Consider the following 20,315-nt stretch of genomic DNA (forward strand, 5'->3'; position numbering starts at 1 on the left):
ATTACTTTATATAGTTATAAAGCAGACAGACACATGGGTCTCAACACAAATCACACTGATGCAAAAAGATCAAAAAGATGAGCTCTGAATTATTACTATGTGCCAAATAACTAAAAGCATAAATAAAAGCAGCAAACACGTAAACAATGAAAAATAAGTTGGTAACTGCAATTTGCATAATTTATTCATGCCATGGTACATGCTGGGAATCCAAATATGTAAACATGATGTACATAGTTCTCTCGGCTCATATATTTGAGTTCAGCTGAATAGTTTTTCTAGGTTTGATAAATAATCACAAGTCAACAAAAACTTATCTCAACTAGATCAATCCAGTTATTCTAACACTACATTTTAAGCTATGATAACAATAAGCCTACATATTTTTTTACAGTGATAACTCAACAAACTTTCATCTGTCTTTTACTTTATCATGCACAGTTTTAAATGTGAACTCATCACAGATGTGATCTGTTGTCACACTTTATTCAGTAAGTCACAATGGAACCTGCCATTAAACAGCATAATACAGGCTTTGAGGACATTTTAAACAGTAATTACAAAATCCAAAACAGTTCATGAAATATAAAAAAAAAAGTTAAAAATAACATACAGAAATATGAAATCATAGTTTCGGACAACAAAAATGACACTTCATTATTTTATTTATTTTTTGTAAAATTCCAATATAGTATAAAACACATGGGACAGCTTACCCCAGTATTGTATTTATGTCCTTAAAAACTGTTTTTGCTTAAAATCTGCCTTTCCTGAGGTATGCCAGTGTGGATTTATTGTGTTAATTTCTTCCAAAATCTATTACAAAAAATATGACACTATTGGAATTTTAGTTTGGAGCATTAAATTTACAGAATAAATAAATCGAGGGTTTTCAACCACTCCTATAGAAAACACAAATTTGTGTCATTAGATTTTTGACTCAAAACCTATAGTTACTGAGATACTTTAGCTTCTGTGACAACAAGCCCTGGTCTCACCAACATATAAATGCTTTAAGAACAATAGAAATACATAAGAAATAAGAAGGGATGCTCTGAGCCCTCCCCCCTCCACTTGAGCACCTGTTGCTCGCGGGCAGTGAGCAGACACGTGACTTGAGCCGTCAGGATCTTTCGACCTTTTGATTCCTGTTACAAGTTGATATTTGCGAAGCCAAAATGATCAATCTCAAATGCTGCCCTTCCAAACACACCAGACAACGTGACAATTTTACCTTATTCTCAGTCTTTTCTGCCAAAATCCATAAAATGGATGCCAATCAAACCGAACGTATCCACATTTGTTTATTTGCATAAAAGCCACGGAAATGTAAACAGGCAAGAAACACAGCAGTGCGATTCACTTCAGCAACAATACAGCTGTCCTACTTTATCCGCAACAAATATCTCAACTTCATTTAACCCCAAGCACTTAAAAATAAATGATAAATACAAAGAATGATAACACACATCTGTGTGAGGACATCATTGCCCTATATTGTTGGAAGAGTGCATGTTTAAGTCCATATGGCAACTTCCTTTTGACCTGCTTTCCCGTCCTCGTCGTGTATTGTCAGGCCTGTCACTGATAAAGAATCACTTGACTTGCTATAACAAGTTCAAAAGAAATGGAGAATCCATGAAGAATTGAGTAAAGGAACACCCCTACTGCTTTCACTATCATTCCCATAGAGATAGTGATATTATTGATGGGATGATTATGCTAATTTCTTTAGAGGCACAACTTTATTTTGGAATTTGTTCAAAAAGGAATTTCATACACATCAGACTGGAAAATGCGGGCTGAATTCCTGCGCGTTTAAGGGGCAGCATGGGAATCTGATTTTCATAGTGAATAATGAATGTGCTATCTTTTAAAACGTGTGTTTTGTCTGGAACAAAAATAAAGAGGAGGCAAGCCTCTGCCTCGGGAGTTTAATAACGATTAATGCTTCTTTGAATAGACTAAACATCACAAACATACAACTGCAAAGCCGAAAAAGAAGGGAGAAATTAGCCCCTCTTAAAGTTATTACAAGATAAAATAGTTCCCTGAATGGTGTTAAGAGTAACTGTTTTGTTCTTGCTGATATCATTAGATGTCACCTCTTACAGAAATCATTCATAATCAGTCTAATTAATTTAGTGTTTCTAATTAAAGGAAAGCAGTCATTAAAACCTGATGTAAAAAAAAAATTATAAATAAATAAATGAAATACTAAGGGACCATGCACTGTGAAATCTATTTATTTGACCTTCATTAGATATTTCAAGGCAATCGGTTTGCGTGCTTTTTCTAAGTAAACATATTTGTTTGGCTCAAGTAAAATGAACTTAATGTTTTAAGTAACGTTAACTAGTTACAAGTAATCTTAACTCATCCATGATTGAAGTATTGTTGTATTGATTTAATTATTTAGATTGGGTTATAGAATGTCTCATACAGTATAAGGGAAATTATGACTAGACTCTAAGTTTTCCATATGGCACACTGAACACAACTCAGTAATTCTTAGTGCAAATAAAGTACATCTGAGTAATGAAAAATGGCTTAAACTTAACAAGTTCACCAGAGGTAACACTAATCACCCTCGTGGTGACTTCACAAATATCTCACTTCTCAATCAGCTACAGCAAAACAGCAACAATAGTCATAAGAATTAAAACGAAATACATAAAAAAAATTAAAAAAATATTTTATAAGTTCCCTTGTTTTGACCAAACAAACATAATTTATACAAGCGCAAGGGTTTATGAGTGTTCCACTCAGCCGCAATTTTGTACTTGGTATTTTTGAGTTAGAAGTACTCGAAGCCAAAGTTTGAAAAAATTTCGTATTTGAGATTTTATTCCAAAATGTGACATTTCAAATAATGTTTAATTAGGAAAGTTTGTTGTTTGTTTGTTTTTTATAAATGACAACTAGGATTTAGAGAGTAATGGTAACTTAATTAAAACTAGTAAGAATAGTAAAAATGTAAGATTAAGTTGAGTAAAATATTTAAACATATATATATATATATATATATATATATATATATATATATATATATATATATATATATATATATATATATATATATATAATTTGAGATTACTATAAGTACTTACAGCATTTGACCATTATGTAAAGTATTGTATATATGCTTTTTTATTATTATTTATTTACTCATGTAGATTATTTTATATTAATATTTTTTGTGCATTATTTTTTCTTCTCTTTGAGTAAAAAATAACTGTGAAGTTAGTTAGATGGGTAAACTATTTTAAGGAAGCTAACTGCTTCTTTTCTTTTCCTTCTGATTGATATGTGCAACCACTGTTCGATATCCTGAATAATCAATCAGTGGACTAATCAGTTCGTCTGCATTCGAGCATCAGTGTCCTTTTCTCCACGAACAGTCACATGCACTCCCATTCCCTGAAACCGATACTGTTTTTATTATTACTACCACCACCACCAAAGCGCTCCCTTAATTACAACATAATCATTAAATAATTCCACAACAAAGAGTGTATTGAATCAGTAGATTTTTTTTTTTTTTTTTTTTTTTTTTTTTTTTGTCAACTGTCGGGACACTGAATGTATAACTGCATTATTCTGCCTCTAAATCAATCATACATAATCCTCATGTAAAGCAGCATCGACCTGAGCGCTACTGTCCTGCCGCTGAAGTTCAGCCCAAAAAAGTTGCATGTCCTCACCGAAGTACTACCTTTCCAGAGGACATTCTCCCACGTCTCTGAGCGAGTGCCTCGACCGGTGCCTGGACCCTTTCCCTCATTCTGTGATGAAGAGTGAGGTTGTTGGTTAGGCTACGCGCCCCGCTGAGTGGCAATTTCATATCATATTTACAAACCGATACGCTTCCTCATGCATTTGTTTTAAAAATGCGCTCCTGTGCGACGCGTGAGATTAGAAGAGTGTTGAAAAAAGCGCTTCCCATCTTGACCGCTCTCAGTTTGCATGTATGTGTGTGCGCGCGATTGTGTGCAACATAACCGGCTTATTTACATTAAATACGCCACAAGGTTACAGTGCAGATGAGCGTCATTTTATCACTCATTACTTCTCTCTTATACTGACTGATGCTCGCGCGCTCTCCGCTCATCTCACTGGACTTTTTGCCGAGGATACAAGACTTCAGATAGTTTCCCCAAAAGGTAAGAACGTCTATTTTTTTTATTGTATTTGTGTGTGATTTTTGTCTACGGTGTGATTTAAAAGGCGACGGGCATCAAAGCCAATTACGGCGCGTCTGAATGCTGACATTGCGAGTGAGGATAGACAGATTTGAATAAGTGTTAACAGGGAAGTCAAGGTCAAGAACATGAGATGATGGAGTGAAAACCGCGTTAATAGACGGATAGAGATTCTATTCCGTGCACCGTGGCTGTTTTATCAAGGGTTCAAGCTATTTAGTCCCATCAAATGCCGCAAGACTCTCTCCGCTCTCTGTGAATGGACGACAATGGAGTGTCTTTTTAACGGTACAATGCATTTCACCGTTCAGATAGGGGGAGTCCGAACGGGTAGATGTGGGAAATGTCTTGTGATGCTGGCTGATCGGTATCAATGAACGCGTTTATATTGCGAATAAACTGAGCGAAGACGATCAAAGGCGCTTTTTCAGCACTCGGGATGCGCGAGGAACAGTTGGGAAAAGGATTCAGGAGAGGACGATCATAACAGGTCCGAAGCGCGCGCGCGCGTTTGTATACTTTAACCCTATCAGCAGTATAAGAAAATGATCAGCTCAATCATGTGGACATGCCTCGTTATTCAATGAAGACAATCTTTCCCAACGCATCTTGTGGCTACACGCAGGACGTCTGGATACATTTATAGGTAAGAAGTGGCGAGATCAGGAGTGGGCTCGCGGATCGTTTTCGCTCGATTCGCTTTCAGAAGTCAGTTTGTGCGAAAGATGAGTGTGTGTGTGTGTGTGTGTGTGTGCGTGTGTGTGCGCGCGCGCGTGTATCTTTACAATCAGGCCTTTTTTTTTGCAATACGATCGAATGCAGTATTAATTGTCTAAAACGCTGTCGTTTGTTGTCACTAGATAATAAATCAACTTCACTTCGCGAGCATGTAGGCTATTGCACGCTGATCATGTGAACTTGCTTCACTAAAATAATAATAATAATAATAATAATAATAATAAAAGCCGTCTTATTTAATTTCACTCTCATGCGAAATAGTTTATTTAGGAAGTGTAAAGCAAATTGTGCATTATTGCAAAGTGCACCAAAAAAATCGATGGGCACCAGACTTATTTTCGCGACTGCTGGCCAAGCAAAGAGAAGGCGCTGTAAGAAACTTCCCTCTTTTCCAATCTCTGCTCAAACTTTATAACTTCAGCCCCAAGGGCTTTGCGTTTAGGATTTCAGCTAAAGTGAACACAGATCGGTTGGAGAATTAGGATCAAAGATACCCAGTGCATGTCATGTGTCAAAACTTGTGAGATGGAAGAGCCGGTGAGACCTGCCATTTTGTGCTGTGATCGACCTCTTATGAACAGAAGCCTTATGATGGCATTCAACAACTGAGGGCTAAATGTCATATCAGACTAAAACACCTTTTTATCTGCAGGGAAAACACGCACGTCTCCCCTGGAAATGGAGATTTTAACGACTGTTTCGAACATTGGCGCTTGGGGAAATGATGTAGGCTATTCTGGGAGGGAAAAAAGGGAAAGAAAGTTGTAAGAATATAAGATTGGGAGAGAAATGCGCGAGGGATTGCGGGAAGAATTTCAGATGAAATGCATGCACGTAGGCATGATTTTGAGCGACTTTTCACCGCGTCTCGACACTGAATAAAATAATTGCACGTGTTGTTTTGCGCATATTTTGTAAGTCCACAAATCTCCAGCTTACATTTGTTACATTCTCAGGGTCAGAATAATGATATGACACATTGCATGACCTCGGAGCTGTGCTTACCAATCTATCACACACACTTCAGATGCTTCTGCAGTCGCTGATAAAGTGTCTTTATTAATCTAACACATTTGTTCAGATCCAGGTGCAGATTGATCTTGCCAACTTAAATAAGGAGGTGACCCAAAACTTTTATTGAAGTGAAAGAATAGACAACTGTATAGCCTAAAACACACGCACACGCGCAGCTTTTGTCGTACTTTTAGTTTGTTTACATCTTCTGCAATGTTAAAATGAGATTACTGTTTTTTCCCTCATTGTTCATTGTTCGTGGAAAGGGACAAATAGCAGGCGGTACTGATGCACCGTCATTGTTTAACGGATATTATGTCTGTAATAGTGTCTGGGCGTAGACATTTTTCTCAGCTCTTTTCATTTTTCTGATTTGAAATGACATTGTGATGTAGTCAAGTCACACATTCTTTTTTGAAATCAGCCTGGACTTTTGAAAGGTCAGCATTAACATGACCACAAATATACTCTTGTGGAATCCTTTATACTAAATTAAATTCAAATCAATCAATCAATCAATCAATCAATCAATAAAATGCATGCTAGAATAATGTGGTTGGCGAGAAGGGAAGAGGAAATAATCATGCATGCATAGTCGTTTGTTTATAATTGTGAAGGCAGTGGAATTTAGGTTATCGAGTAAAATATTTGATTCATTTATGTGCAATCTTTAACCATATTTAATTAAAATGTAATACAAAAGGTGTTTCAAAACTGCACAATTATGTTAAGCTGTTGTTGTGATGCTGAATATGCTCCCTCATTTAAAAAAATAAATAAATACTAAGCATAACTAATAAAAAAAAGCTGGAGCACAATGTTTTTACTTTGCTATCACAAAGACATACTCCACTGAAAATGTATATAATGATAACATGGAATTTATCATCTTTGAAACACAGAATCATCTTTTTTTAGGGTTTTTTTTTTTGGAGAGGAAAAATATCAAACTCGTTTAGATGCAGCGAGAGAAAGGGTGTTATGAAGACTCTTGCGAATACACTCTGCCAGTGCAGCTGATAGCAGTTCGATGGGGCTAAACAGACCAAGCCAATCCTGTCAAAATGTCTCTTCCCTGGTGTGTACGCTCTCATTTACATATGCGTCTTGCTCTCAATCGGCAGGGAAAGTGTGTGTTGTGTGGCACAACTTGGCAGCATTCGAGAGTGTTAGTGTGTTCCCAGGTCTGCGTGCTTGATGCCGCCATCCCCAATAACCCCGGTGTGTGGAGGTGCACTTCCCCAGCCCTCACTATGGCTAAGGGCAGGACAGTGCCAACGGGCAGTTCAAAGCCCTCTCTCTCTCTCTCTCTCTCTCTCTCACTCTCTCTCACCCGCTCTGTCTCCAGGCCTGTCAGTCTCCAGCTTAGCCGCCTGGATCTGCGCTTGAGCCTTGGAGACTTGATCAAACAGCCATTCCACACTTAAATGCCTCTCCGCTCCTTTTAATTGGAGGAAATTGTCTTCCAGATGCCCGGGCCCTAGCCAGGCAACTCTGGGGGGGGGGGACAGTGTGGCAGGCAAGGCCGCCGCGTGTTTAGGTATTAATTGATATGTGCTGTGGAAACACCGACCCCACGCCCCCACCCCTTTGTCGCTCTCTTTCCCGTCCTCTCAAGCTCTGAAGACTTTGGTCTTGCCTTTCGTGGCTGTAGAATCCCTAAACACCCGGAGTGTCACATTTATTTGTTTGGGCACCTGTACGATGCTCTTGGGTTAACAAAGTAGCGTAAGGCTGTGTTCAAGCTTTTAGCGACCTTGGAGAGGAAGGTTGTGTTAACTTAAGGGAAAAGAGTTAATATATCTTTGGTTATGACATTTAAAATCCAAATAAAAAAAATGAAATACTCAGAAAATATTAATATTAAATACATTTTTTACATTTTTGTTATGTATGGGATTGTTTCCAAATTGTGTTCCTAATCGCTGTGTAAAGTTCTGGGTGTGGTCCTATACATATTGCTATAGAATCTACCACTCTCTGAAAGTACATTTAGAAAAAGAGTGCCTCACATTACTCCTATGCCTGTCCTCTCCAATTGATTAAGCGCATAATTCCCTGTCATTCAATATCCTCTGTGTACAGCCGAAGACACAGTTCAGCATGTCACTTTACGTAATATAAATGGGAATTTTCAGTTACTGACAGATGTCAACTTTTGTATTTAACAAATAATTATAGTGGAATAAGGACATTTCGTTATGCACATGTCACTTATAAATGAGTGATGATTTCTAAGGCTTTTCGTAGTTGTTCGAATGTGAGTGAGGGAGAGAGAGAGGGGTAGAGGAGTGGAAGTTTTTGAGCGGGCTAATCACAGACGTCAGTCAGTGTGTGATCTAAGAATAAAGAGTGCCCTGACAGATGAGGTGGTGACGGATGATCTTGTCTCCACTGCCTCATGCCAGGGTGCCACCAGAAGGAGCGTCTGTCTGTCTACAGAGAGAGAAAGAGAGAGAGCAATGGGGGTCTTTGGTAATACGGCTTGCTCTACTCCACCCCGAGGCACTTTCCATGAAAATATATAGATAGACTAATGGTGCTGCAAGGAATATTGAGCAATGGGAGACAAGCATACGTTACAGTTAAAGTTAGCCTGTGCGCAAGTGACAGAGCTGAACAGATGTGTGCAGATGGTTTGTATCCTACTAAGTTCTTTCGCTCCTTCTCATAATTCTCTCCTCTGGGAGAGCAAATGGGTGGATAAAATCCCCCCCCCCCCAACACCAAACACATGCACATCTCTCCTACTCTCCATTGCTCACATTTTTTCATTCTGTCCCTCGCTTCTGAGCTCATAAAGAGAGATGGTATATAGAAATGCTGTGGGATATGTGGTCATTGGAAAGTGTTGAATAGGGGCAGGTGTACATAGCCTTGGGAAACCCAGTCAGCCTTTGGTTATGGCCTCACTCTTTTTCCAGAGAGGGAGACCTAGTCACCCGTACACCCGACCACACTCCATCTGTCCATTTTTCAAGAATGGCATCTCAACTTGCTTTTTGTTACTGCAGTAATCTTTCAGCAGTAACCTCAATTAAATGTACATTTTATATTTAAGAAAAAATGGTAACACTTTACAATAAGGTTGCATTTGTTAGATTAGTTAACTACATTTGTTAACATGAATTAGCACTTGATGAACAATACATATTTAGCATTTATTTATCTTTTATTAATGTTAATTTCAACATTTAGTAATACATTATTAATATAAAATGTTGTATTTGTTAACATTAGTTAATGCACTATGAACTAACATTAACTAACAATGAACATTAGTATTTTTATTAACTACCATTAATAAAGATTAAAAAATTATTGATTGTTCATGGTACCTAATGCATTACCTAATGTTAACGAATGGAAACTTATTGTAAAGTGTTACCGTAAAAACAAACAAGACTAATTCCTATGCGCTATACAGCACCATCTTACATGATGGCTTGTTTTTGAGTTGGTGAGAAACACACAATTACAGCCATGTCATCTCCGCAGACAGGGGCTTTAAACAAACAAGCAACTTCCTGTCAATCACTGGCCGTAAGCACATGCTATTATGCTGTTTTGCATTCTAATCTGAGCTCTTAAAATAGTGGTAAATATTTGCAGTGCTACACAGGCCCCAAAAAATAGTGCCAGATACCACTGATGGCTGGGTGGTCTGCTTGTAGCAGAGGGCATCTCTGTTACAAGATGTCCCCAGATAATTAGGGGAGTTTAACAGCGCCTATCCTTGAACTGTTTCCAGGTCTTGACCCTGACGGGTGCACCCCCTCTTACTGTGGGGGCAGCAGTCCCCTAGAGGTTGGCCTGGTTAAAATGGATGCCACTAGGAAGGAAAGAGGGACCCTGCACCTTTAATTATGATCAAGAGGTTTTCTCCAAAGGATGGAGGCGTAGCAGTTATGTTGCCTCGTAAATCTGTCTCAGATGCAGTATATTGTGTTGAACTATTACGGTACACTATTATACTGCATATTCAACTGGCTCTTCAGGACCTGATTTGCATAATTGGATCTTTAATGAAACTTGCCTTGTGGAACAAAAAAGGGAAGAAAAAAATGAGGCGAGAGATGAAAAAAATACATTATAGTATTATAGGCAAACCCCAGCGAGTATTTGTACTGGGAAGTTGCACTTGTATACAAAAAATTATATTAATAAATAGACAGAGAACATGGGAAAAAAGGAATGCATGAGCAGTGAAGTGACCTATGTTATACACACACCGTCTCTTACCAGTATACACACACACATAACACTAGCAGGGCTACAAATAGGATGAGAAGTACCTCTGAAAGCTGTACATACTCAGCCAGGTCTCGGGGGTTATTACTACAATAGCTGGATTTCTTTAGCCTGAGGGATTTTAGCTTCTCTGTCGGTGCTCATTCCCTCCACTTGTTACTCAGGGAAGATGGGTCCTTTGTTGGTGAGCCCATGCCGCTCACATGTCGGAATTCCTTTACCGCAAATACTTTGACAATTTCTAATTACCAGCAGTCAGATTTGCGCCGACTGGATTTCTCTTCTCTCCCCTCTCCCTCGTCCACTAGGGGTGCCCATATCAAATGTAAAACCAACATTTTCTCTTAACCACAATTGTTCTGTACTTCCACAAGAGTGTTTATGTGTCCTAATACCATGGTAGTATTTACCACAGGCACACATAATACTTTTGTCTATTTGTGCGTTGTATCTGTGTGCATAATCACCACTGTGATTTTACACAAGTATATTTATGTTTTTCCTTGAGAACAGACACGTTATAATCCATAACATCTGCTTTCATTCCCTCGCTTATTTGGGACTTTGAATTGTTTTTATTGGTTAATTAAAATGTATGTGCCTTGTCTTCTGTTCTTGAGCAGTTGAAGGTTAAAATGCTGATAGTGACCCTTTCAAACAGACGTGACAGTCATGGTTAATGGAATATTATTTGTCCTATCTTTGAAGGACCTATCATTTAAAAAGTGAAGGAAAGAAAATGAGAAACCGAGAGCAAAGGAACATGAAACGGAGAGCGAGAAAAAAAGGAAAAGAGGCTAGCTATTTAGCTGCACTGTTGCAGGAGTGGTTTGTATCCAGGGGGGAAGAGTGTTGTTAATCAGGGAGTGAGGTTAAAAACGGATATTAGCTAAACGATGATGATTTATCATTGGAGGAGGGGGCCGAAAACACAGAGGTGACTCCACTTCAGAGGCCTGAAAGTGGATCATATGGCTGTGTGGTTCACAGGTGGCTATTAGTGCAATGTTTGAGAGGGGTGGTGAAGGGAGACAGAAAAAAGAGGGGGTAGAGGTGCGGAAAAAAAGTAGTGGCGATATGCCATTTACCACTATGTGCAAACGACTCTTTCACTCATTCTCTTTTTTTCCCTCTTCCTCTCTTTTTTCTCTCTCAAACTCTCCACGCTCTTCACTTGGGAACTTTCAGCTGACAGTGTACTCCGGTTCCTGGTATCTTACAGGTAGGCTGATGTTATTTTTATTCCCCCTAATTTCTCCTGAATATGTCCCTTTTATGTTTAACACACATACACTCTCATACATACATACATACATACATACATACACACACTTATACTGTCACACTAACACCCGGTCAGACTGCTTGTGCTGTTGATTCTCCCGGTAATGATGTCATTGCGATAGAGGAGGAGAGCAAATGTCTCCTGATTCCTCCATTTAACGGCTGGCTGAATAGCATTGGCGTCTCCAACCTTACAGACAGATCAGACCCTGTGAATTAGCAGCTCCTAACCAGAGAGAGAGAGAGAGAGAGAGAGAGAGAGAGAGAGAGAGAGAGAGAGAGAGAGAGAGAGAGAGAGATGGCATACGAAGGAGAAACTGGGAAGCACTGACACTGGGGAAAAAAAGAGAGAGTAAGATAGTGATGTTGAAAGAGAGAGAGGGTGATGTATTTAACATATCTGTGCTGTGCACTTGAACAGGCTGCGAGAGATCTGTGTGTGGCAGTGCTGATAACTGCCACTTGATATCAGTCAGGGACATGACCGCCTGTTTGCAAAGCTCTTTAATACCTTTGCACGTCTGTCCCTCTACTTGGACTGAATCATGCTCATATCAGGGCCATATCTCTCAATATCAGACCTTAAGATTAGAATAGAATAGAATAGAATGAAAAGAAGCACCATTAAAGAATACCCATTAATGTACTGTAGACTAAAGCATTTTTTTTAAATAAATGATTTATAACTGCAAAGACACTGAGCATCACTATGAAAGTTATTTTCTGAGTGCTTTATAAGATTTTACAGTCTTACTGTAATATGTCTAAATATAAATGCATCTTGTTCTCAAATGCATCCTGTAACTTTGAAAACATGATTTCTTCTTCCCCTTCTCCAAAAGCTCTAATAGTGTTTTTTCTGGCAAACTTTATGTAAACAGGTCTGAATGCTAATGATTGTTCCAAGCTATGCACACATTCCCCTCTGTGACTGTACACCCCCCACACCCCTATATCCACACCAGCACTGCCACATCTTCAGACCTTCAGTGTCTTATGAGTAAGCAAATATTTTTTTAGAACAAATATTAAGTATAAAATTGTGTGTATCTGTTCATTTCTGTCTCACTGGGCCAGTACTCATGCTGAAAGGAACTGGGCCAGAACAATTTCAGCAGATAAAGAGACTCGTTTTTAAAGTTAAAGTTCACACTTTTTTTTCGTAATCTATTTGATCATTTGTTCACATTTGAAGTTATTCAGTTTAAAACTGCTGCACTCCCACAACACATAATCCTTTTTTCCCTTCCCTTAATGAAATTGTTTGCACAGTGAAATTATACTTGAAAACATTATAAAAAAGTGTTAAATTGTGTATATGGAATCTTTACACTGCAATTTATGTGGTTGGATCTTGGACTAAAATGTGTAGAATTAATTGCATTGTCTAGGTATTTAACACACACACACACACACACACACACACACACACACACACACACACACACACACACACACACACACACACACACACACACACACACACACACACACACACACAGTACATTATGCATTGCTTTGTTTGTAGAGGGCTGTCAGTCCTGAGAGGAGTGCTTTAAGTAACTCTTGCTGAAGGTGAGAGTTAAACAGTATTTACTGTTGGGAATTTGCCTTTATTTATCTGCATTAATACGGAGGTGAATTTTAAAGGGGCTCTCAGAGACAATTCCCTCGATGCTCAGCTTACTTTACACACCTTTTAAGTCTTAAGATGTGTTTCTCCCCTCCTGCTGACGCTTTCCCATAACACATCTCCCACAATCTCCACCGATTTTCACAAATCAGCTTTTTTTCCCTCTCCCCTTTCTTGTCTGTTATTGTTTTTGTTCTCTCGCCCGCTCCCTTTTTTTCAGTCTTGAACACGAAGTGTTGTTGTCTGTCTCTTAAGTTGCCTGTTTCATCTTTTTTGTTATGGCGTCCTTGCCAATTGTTGTAATTGGGAGAAAGTGAAGTTAAGTGAGTGAAGGAAAGAGTGTGGGGTAACTCGCCTTGTTACTGCCCCCCCACCTCCCTGTTTTTGTAAATAAGGCTGTCAGTATAGATCAGCCTGTGTTAATGTGGACAATCCAATCCACTCCAAACCCACATGGCTGGAAGCTGAAGTTTACAGGGGAAAAATGGAAGGCATGCTCAGAGCTTAGAGTTCAGTTACACTTCTGGTAGTTTTTTATGGATGACTTATTTGTGTTAAGCTAACAGCCAGCTTGCTTCCCCCGGTCAAGTGAACACAAATAATAGTTACCATATAACCCTTTCATATGTACCGTCACACATATGTGACAGTTAATAACTGGGCCCTGCAAAGTTACGTCCCATATATATGTTTCTGCAACAGTTAGTTATGTTACAAGCTGCCAGATTCAAATCGGCTTTCACCCTGACACAGGCTCAAGTGTCTGCTATTTATGTTTGCTATACATGTTATGTTTGCTATATCAGTTACTAATACAGTCTTTTAAACCACAGAACACGTTTATTTTATATACATTCATTCAGCTCGTCACCAAATTACCACAAAAAATGTTTACAGCTCTCATACGGATAATCAATACATCAAACACGATCATCTTCTGATGCCTGCTGCCATTTGTTTATGTAGAGGTTGTCATTCGTCAAACAGACAGCAACTCAAAGAGTCTTTTCAAGCACAAAATATGTTTATTTTATGTAACAAAAAGCCAAATTGTCACCAAAGTACCATGATAACAGTTCACAGCTTGTAGATGCACAGCCATCATATCTAAATGCAATCTTCCCATACATGCAGCCACGTCTGCTGATTAGGTGCAGATGCAGTTTTCATTCACACAGACAGCAACTCAAACTGTCTTTTTAGGCATATAATATGTTTGTTTTATGAAAAAGACTATCACAAAAGGACCACGTTAACAGTTTAAAACTTGGATACTCAGAGTGAAAACATGCTGATCGCACGTTATTCTCCGATGGATGCAGCCAAGACTGTTTACATTAGTGCTTGTCTCACACACACACACACACACACACATGCACACACTAATGTTTGTCTACCTATCATTATGAGGACTTTCCATAGACAGATTTTTGTACTGTTAAAAAACTATATATTATATCCCCTAAACCTATCACAACCCCTAAACCTAACCCTCACAGAAAACTTTCTGCATTTTTATATTTAAAATAAAATATTGTTTAATATGTTTTTTAAGCTATTTAAATTATGGGGACACTAGAAATGTCCTCATGAACCACATTTATAGCATAATACCCTTGAAATTACCAGTTTGTAACCTAACAAATTGTCCTCATAAACCACATAAACATGCCCACACACACACACATGTCTGAGAAGTCAAACAGTGCATATAGGCAAACCGGACTGCTGATATTATTTGTTCATTTGTTTTTACAGCTATAAAAATGAAATGAATAAAACAAAAACAGTACAGCAGACATAACCCATTTGTTAATTTGTTTACTATATTATATACAGTATATTTTACGAAACGGAATAAAAAAAAAAACGTATCTATACTCTTCCCCCTCTACTGGCTGTGCAATGTAATGTGCTAAAATAACTCATTCCGGGGGGCACTGCAGATTAATTTAGACCCTACTCATGAAAAGGTTAAAGAAATATTCCAAGTTATGCTCAGTCGACATAATTTGTGGCATAATGTTGATTAATGTGGGTTTTATGGCAGTAATGTGTTATTCTAGAATATGTAGAAACGTGTGTGTTATTTGAGATAACTTTTTTATTTTTTACAGTCATTTTAGGGTTTTTGAAGTTTGTTAAGATTACATTTTCAGGCATGAAGTTGTAAATTTGGCTATAACTTTACACAGAATAGGTTAGTAAGCGATTTTATCACATTGTAATCACACTAACATACAAATCGTTTACGTCTTGTGGCTATATTTTTTAAATTGTGAGTATTTTAATGCTTACAGATTTGTCCCATTCACTTCCATTGTAAGTGCCTCATTGTAACCAAGATTTTTGCTTTTTTTTTAAGAAAAGGAAGGGGCAAGTCAAAATAAAATTTTGTGGTAATTAAAATGATGCCACAAATGCTGTTGATTGAGATTAACTTGTCTTGAACCTAGAATATACCTTTAAGCTGGCATCTCCTGTGTTTGTTGTTAGACACATTTCAAAATGCTTTTGTAAAAGTAAAAGAAAATAAATAAAATAATAAAAAAAATCTGTACAATATTTTCAGCTCTACACAAGTTTAAAAATATAAAAGCACTTGTTCTGTGTCTCACCATTTTTAAAATGTAATATTACCTCTGAAGATACAGTCTTTGTGCTTTCTTAATGTAAACATATATATATATATATATATATATATATATATATATATATATATATATATATATATATATAAATTATGACATTGGTATTTATGGGTTGGATTTTGCTAAAATGTATTAATTCCACTGCTCTAATCAAAAAGTTTTGGATATTGACTGTTTCAAGAGAGCAACTTTCATAACAAGTCGAGCCAGTGATGACGTTATTTGTGCATGGGAAGGGGCCTTTGGTCTGGTGTTGATCATTAACACGTTCTACTGTATGTGTGGCCCCCTCATCTGGCGGCTAAAAGATCATCTCTGTTTAAATTTGCATGATGATGGTACTGTGACCAGTCATCGTTAGATCAACTAACTAGAGAGGCTTAAGGTTGGGCAGAGAAGATTCATGATTCTTACCCCCTCTCTGTCCCCTCCCCAATCACTCTCCATCGTGGGAGGTCCCCGTTTAAGTGCAAACCTCAGCCCCTCTCTCATCCCGCATCTCCAGAAATGATGATCCGACACAATCCAGTTTCAGTGTGAGCCGAATGGGGAAGCTATGGGAGATTTTCCCTTTGTTTATATATTTTTCTTCCTTTCTCTCTCCCTTCGGTCTATCTTACCCCTCACTCAGCCCCGCTGATTGCCATAGCCTCAGGGCTCTCCGGCACACACTACATCCCTGTGATTATATTATTGGCCTCCCGCGCTGGGTTTGGAGGCTAAGGATGGCTGGGGTAATGCGAAGCATCGTGGAGGAATGGTTAAGGAGATGGACCTCTGACCGCAGGGGGTCTCAGGATCAAGGCCCAGGTGGGCCACTGCGTAGCTCCGCGCTCCCTCTGGGCAGGCCACTTAACTTGCAACGCCTCAGTGAGCGCCCTAACCACAGCCGTAACAGCACGAGAGAGAGAGAGAAAGAGAAAGAGAAATGTGATGTGGGGTTTCTGTGTCTGCTGTGAAAAAGGGAAGTTATGAGTGAGACAGAACAAATCACACCCAGAGGCTTTTGGCTAAAACTCACAAAGCTGGCTAATAATTCTCCTCTGAGAAGTATTGATCTTTATTTGTTATTATGTGACTTCTAGGCACTCTCGCACATTTATTTGTCTTCATTAGACTTGCACAGCACCTGCAGCATTGTTACTCCAAAATTGAGTGTGTGTATTTGTGTTATTGCATACGAAAATGTTTGTTTGATCCTTTGGTATGTGTCTATGTGTTAGTACCTTTATTTGTGGGGACTTTGTTATTTCTTTTCCTCTTATTCTGGAATTTTTTTGTGAAATTGCTGTGTGTGTGAAATGGTGTCTGTCACTGTGTACTGAACATATCAACTACTTACATGTTGGGTTGAAATGTGCAGCACAAACCATTAATAGTACAGAAAGACACTTGTTTGGCATGTCTTTCTATGTACAGTGGGACGCAATGGGAGTCTGTCTCCCCTTGGCTGGACGTTTGATCAAGGCACAAGAGGGGTCTGCCCCATCCCATGCTCCTCTGTTTCATCCACTCGTCTTGGCCGCAGGATCCCTTTTTCCCCACTTTTGTTGTCATGAGTAATCTCCGAAGTGATCTTAATTATGGCGGCTTGGCCATTTTTTTTTCTCTACTGTCCAAATATGCTTTTAGTCAAACAGTGTAGTCAGTTGGTTATGAGTAAGGGGGAGGTTCTCCACACCTCCATGCCTAGGGAGAAAGAGAAAAAGGAAAAACATAGAAGGATATTGAGGATTTGAGTGAGATGCTGAAGGTATAAGATCACACCATCAGTTTGATTCTTACTTTTGGAGAGGCATAGTCTATGATAAATGTATAGGTTTAATATAAAAGCAAAGCTATATGTGAAAGTGTAGTGGACAGAGATTTGGCCATTTTGAAATTGTAGGTATTTGTTTTCAAATATTTATTTTCTGAATTTTGAGTATATATTTCATAGTTACATAAATTGGAATTATACTGGCCACCAGGCACTCTACTTATTAGAGTGTCCACTAGTTATTTGTACTTGCATGGGCAATTGCAAAATCCATGCTGGTTGACAACTAGTTCTTTGACAACTTCATACCTAAAGTTGGGAAGACGCGAGAGTGAGGAGTGCAGGGAGGAGCAGAGGGAGTGGGATGAATATAGGTAGATGGATTCCATTACACATAAACACACTTTTAGCACTGATAGGATGACCAATGGGATTTAAGGACAAATGCAGATGGACATCAAAAAGGTGACCACTTGGGAGGAAATTTGTTACTTTAAGCCCCACTGCAGATGCCACTTAAGTACCTACATATATACATACACACATAAACTCCAAGATCAGGAAGAGGGATCATCCTAAGGGTCAAAGGACAGCACTCAAGAATGGATGCTAAGTGTGAGTGTGAATGCTTAAGTGGCAGGTGTCTCATGTCTACTTTATCAAAATATGTGTACTGTAGCTTATTCTTTCACATTGCTTTTCTGCATCTCATCTTGGTTGTCTGGAGTTGCTCAGTTGTGTGTGTGTGTCTATGTACATATATTCCTATGTGGCATTACATTTGTATTATTAGCTGGACTGTTATACGATTACAAAATCGAATCACTGAAATTACGATATGCTAGGTAATTAATCAAATTGGAAATAATCATATAAATATTTGGCATTGATATTTTAAAGATAATTCAGAGACATTGCATTATTGTGCCAGATGAGTAGAGCATTGCATAGTCATTGCAAAAGTGGCTTTTTAAGTCAATATATTTTATTACTACAATCACGCACTTTATTAGGAACACCTCTACATGCCGGGCACTTTATTTGGACCTTAGTGTTCCTAATAAAGTGTTCAGTGAGTGTATATAATTTAACATACTTTTATCTCTACTGTCCTTGGAAGATTGACGGGACTCTTCAATCAGGATGCGTCAAACAAATGTCTTTGGCTGTTTTTAGGCATCTTGCGCCATGAGCGCTGTGATTGTAAGACGCTGTGTCAAGTTTAATGGAGTTACGCTTTTAAAAACACATCCCGAGACATCGGCATAATAAGTGTGGTTTGGCAGGTCAGGGGACATAATTAAATGCTTACATTTTGTATAGGTTTATTTTATTATTATTATTTGAATGTTATATAATTGTATAATTATAATTCTTACTATATTAACCATAATAATACAGAGGTGCTTTTTTTACGAGTGTGTTTTATAAAAAGGTTTGCATATTGCGTAATTGTCAATTACCTGCACAGTAAAAAGTTCTAAAGAGCCAAATAGAACCACAAGAAAATAAAATGAGAGCCTACACCAATTACACATACACTCATACTGCCTAGTTTAGGTCACAACAAATGAATCCCTTAATCTAAGTTGACTCAAAGGCTACGGAACAAATTAGATTGTTTCTAGTGCAGGTGTGTATTTTATACCAAAAACAAATTCAAGTATGTTCACACGGGCAGATTTGGTCAAGAATCAGTTGTGATTTGCAGCAGGGGATCTAGATCCTCTCATTAGGTATGCATGGTGGCATTCCCACATCTTGTCTCTATATTATTAAAAGTAGTGTGCCTATGGGCTGCCTCTGTGCCGAAGGAAGTTGGACAGATGGCCATGTTTTTTTAAATAGATCAGAACCATATCTAAAGCACGGCTGAGGATGAGAGAAACAGATAGCAGTACCTCTCTTTTACTGGCTGCTGAATTCATTCTCACAGGGGCCAAATACTCCTCTAGCTATAGCCTTCATGAATGGAGCTTTTCATTAAATAGACTCTAAAACTAATACAACATTCACTGACTTCTTTCTGTGGATGACAAGTTAATTGGGTGTTTATTCTTTTGTATGTCACATTATATAGCAGTTATGAAGGTCATATAAATAGTGTGTGTGTATAGTTTGTAATCTTAAAAATAAAATAAAATCCTCCATAGACTTTATGTGCTTGACTGGAATTTACTCATAATCGGATGTTTAAGATTGAAGGAGAGAGAGATTATGTCTGTGTGGTTGCACTATTTCTTGATGTATATGCCATGTCAGGCAGCCATTGTCTCCTGGGTAAAGAATGATAGTTCAAATACCTACCATCTCTCCCTTGGTGCTCCAAATGCTCGCCTTTGAAGTTTTTATAATCCATCTGTCATCTTGGAGCGGGGAGGGCACATGTTCTGTACTGCTTAATTATAGAATTTTTTCTTTTCTTTTTGCCAGCCACATTGAGACAGAAAACATAATATGGACGACGAGAGAGAAAGAGATAAAAACTAAATTTTACTTTGTTCAGTTTCTCATTACTTACTATTATGTCAAATTTCTATGCTGATTTTTCTCTCTCTCACACACACACACACACACACACACACACACACACACACACACACACTCACACTCACACGCGCGCGCGCACACACACGTTGGGTTTCCATGTTTTATGGGGACTTTCCATAGACATAAATAATGTTTTTTATACTGTACAAACTTTATATTCTATCCCCTAACCCTACCCCCAAACCTAACCCTCACAGAAAACGTTCTACCTGTTCACATTTTCAAAAAACATA

The 20,315-nt window shown here is 38.3% G+C and overlaps 1 protein-coding gene across 5 annotated transcripts in view; it reads left to right on the forward strand.

Moving 5' to 3' along the window:
• Positions 1–3,743: 3,743 nt before the first annotated feature.
• znf536 (zinc finger protein 536) overlaps positions 3,744–20,315 on the forward strand; it is a 234,663-nt gene continuing 218,091 nt past the window's right edge. Inside the window, exons 1-2 of one of the 5 annotated variants that reach the window (XM_052153944.1) lie at positions 3,744–4,163; positions 11,394–11,427. The gene's annotated coding sequence lies outside the window, so the exon portion shown is untranslated. Of the gene's footprint in view, positions 4,164–4,372; positions 4,849–11,393; positions 11,428–12,366; positions 12,490–20,315 lie in introns of those variants that run through there. The other 4 variants (XM_052153982.1, XM_052153953.1, XM_052153969.1 and 1 more) reach the window with 4 other exon arrangements.

Source organism: Xyrauchen texanus, chromosome 2 (genome assembly GCF_025860055.1).
Source record: "Xyrauchen texanus isolate HMW12.3.18 chromosome 2, RBS_HiC_50CHRs, whole genome shotgun sequence".
Classification (NCBI taxonomy): Eukaryota; Metazoa; Chordata; class Actinopteri; order Cypriniformes; family Catostomidae; genus Xyrauchen; species Xyrauchen texanus.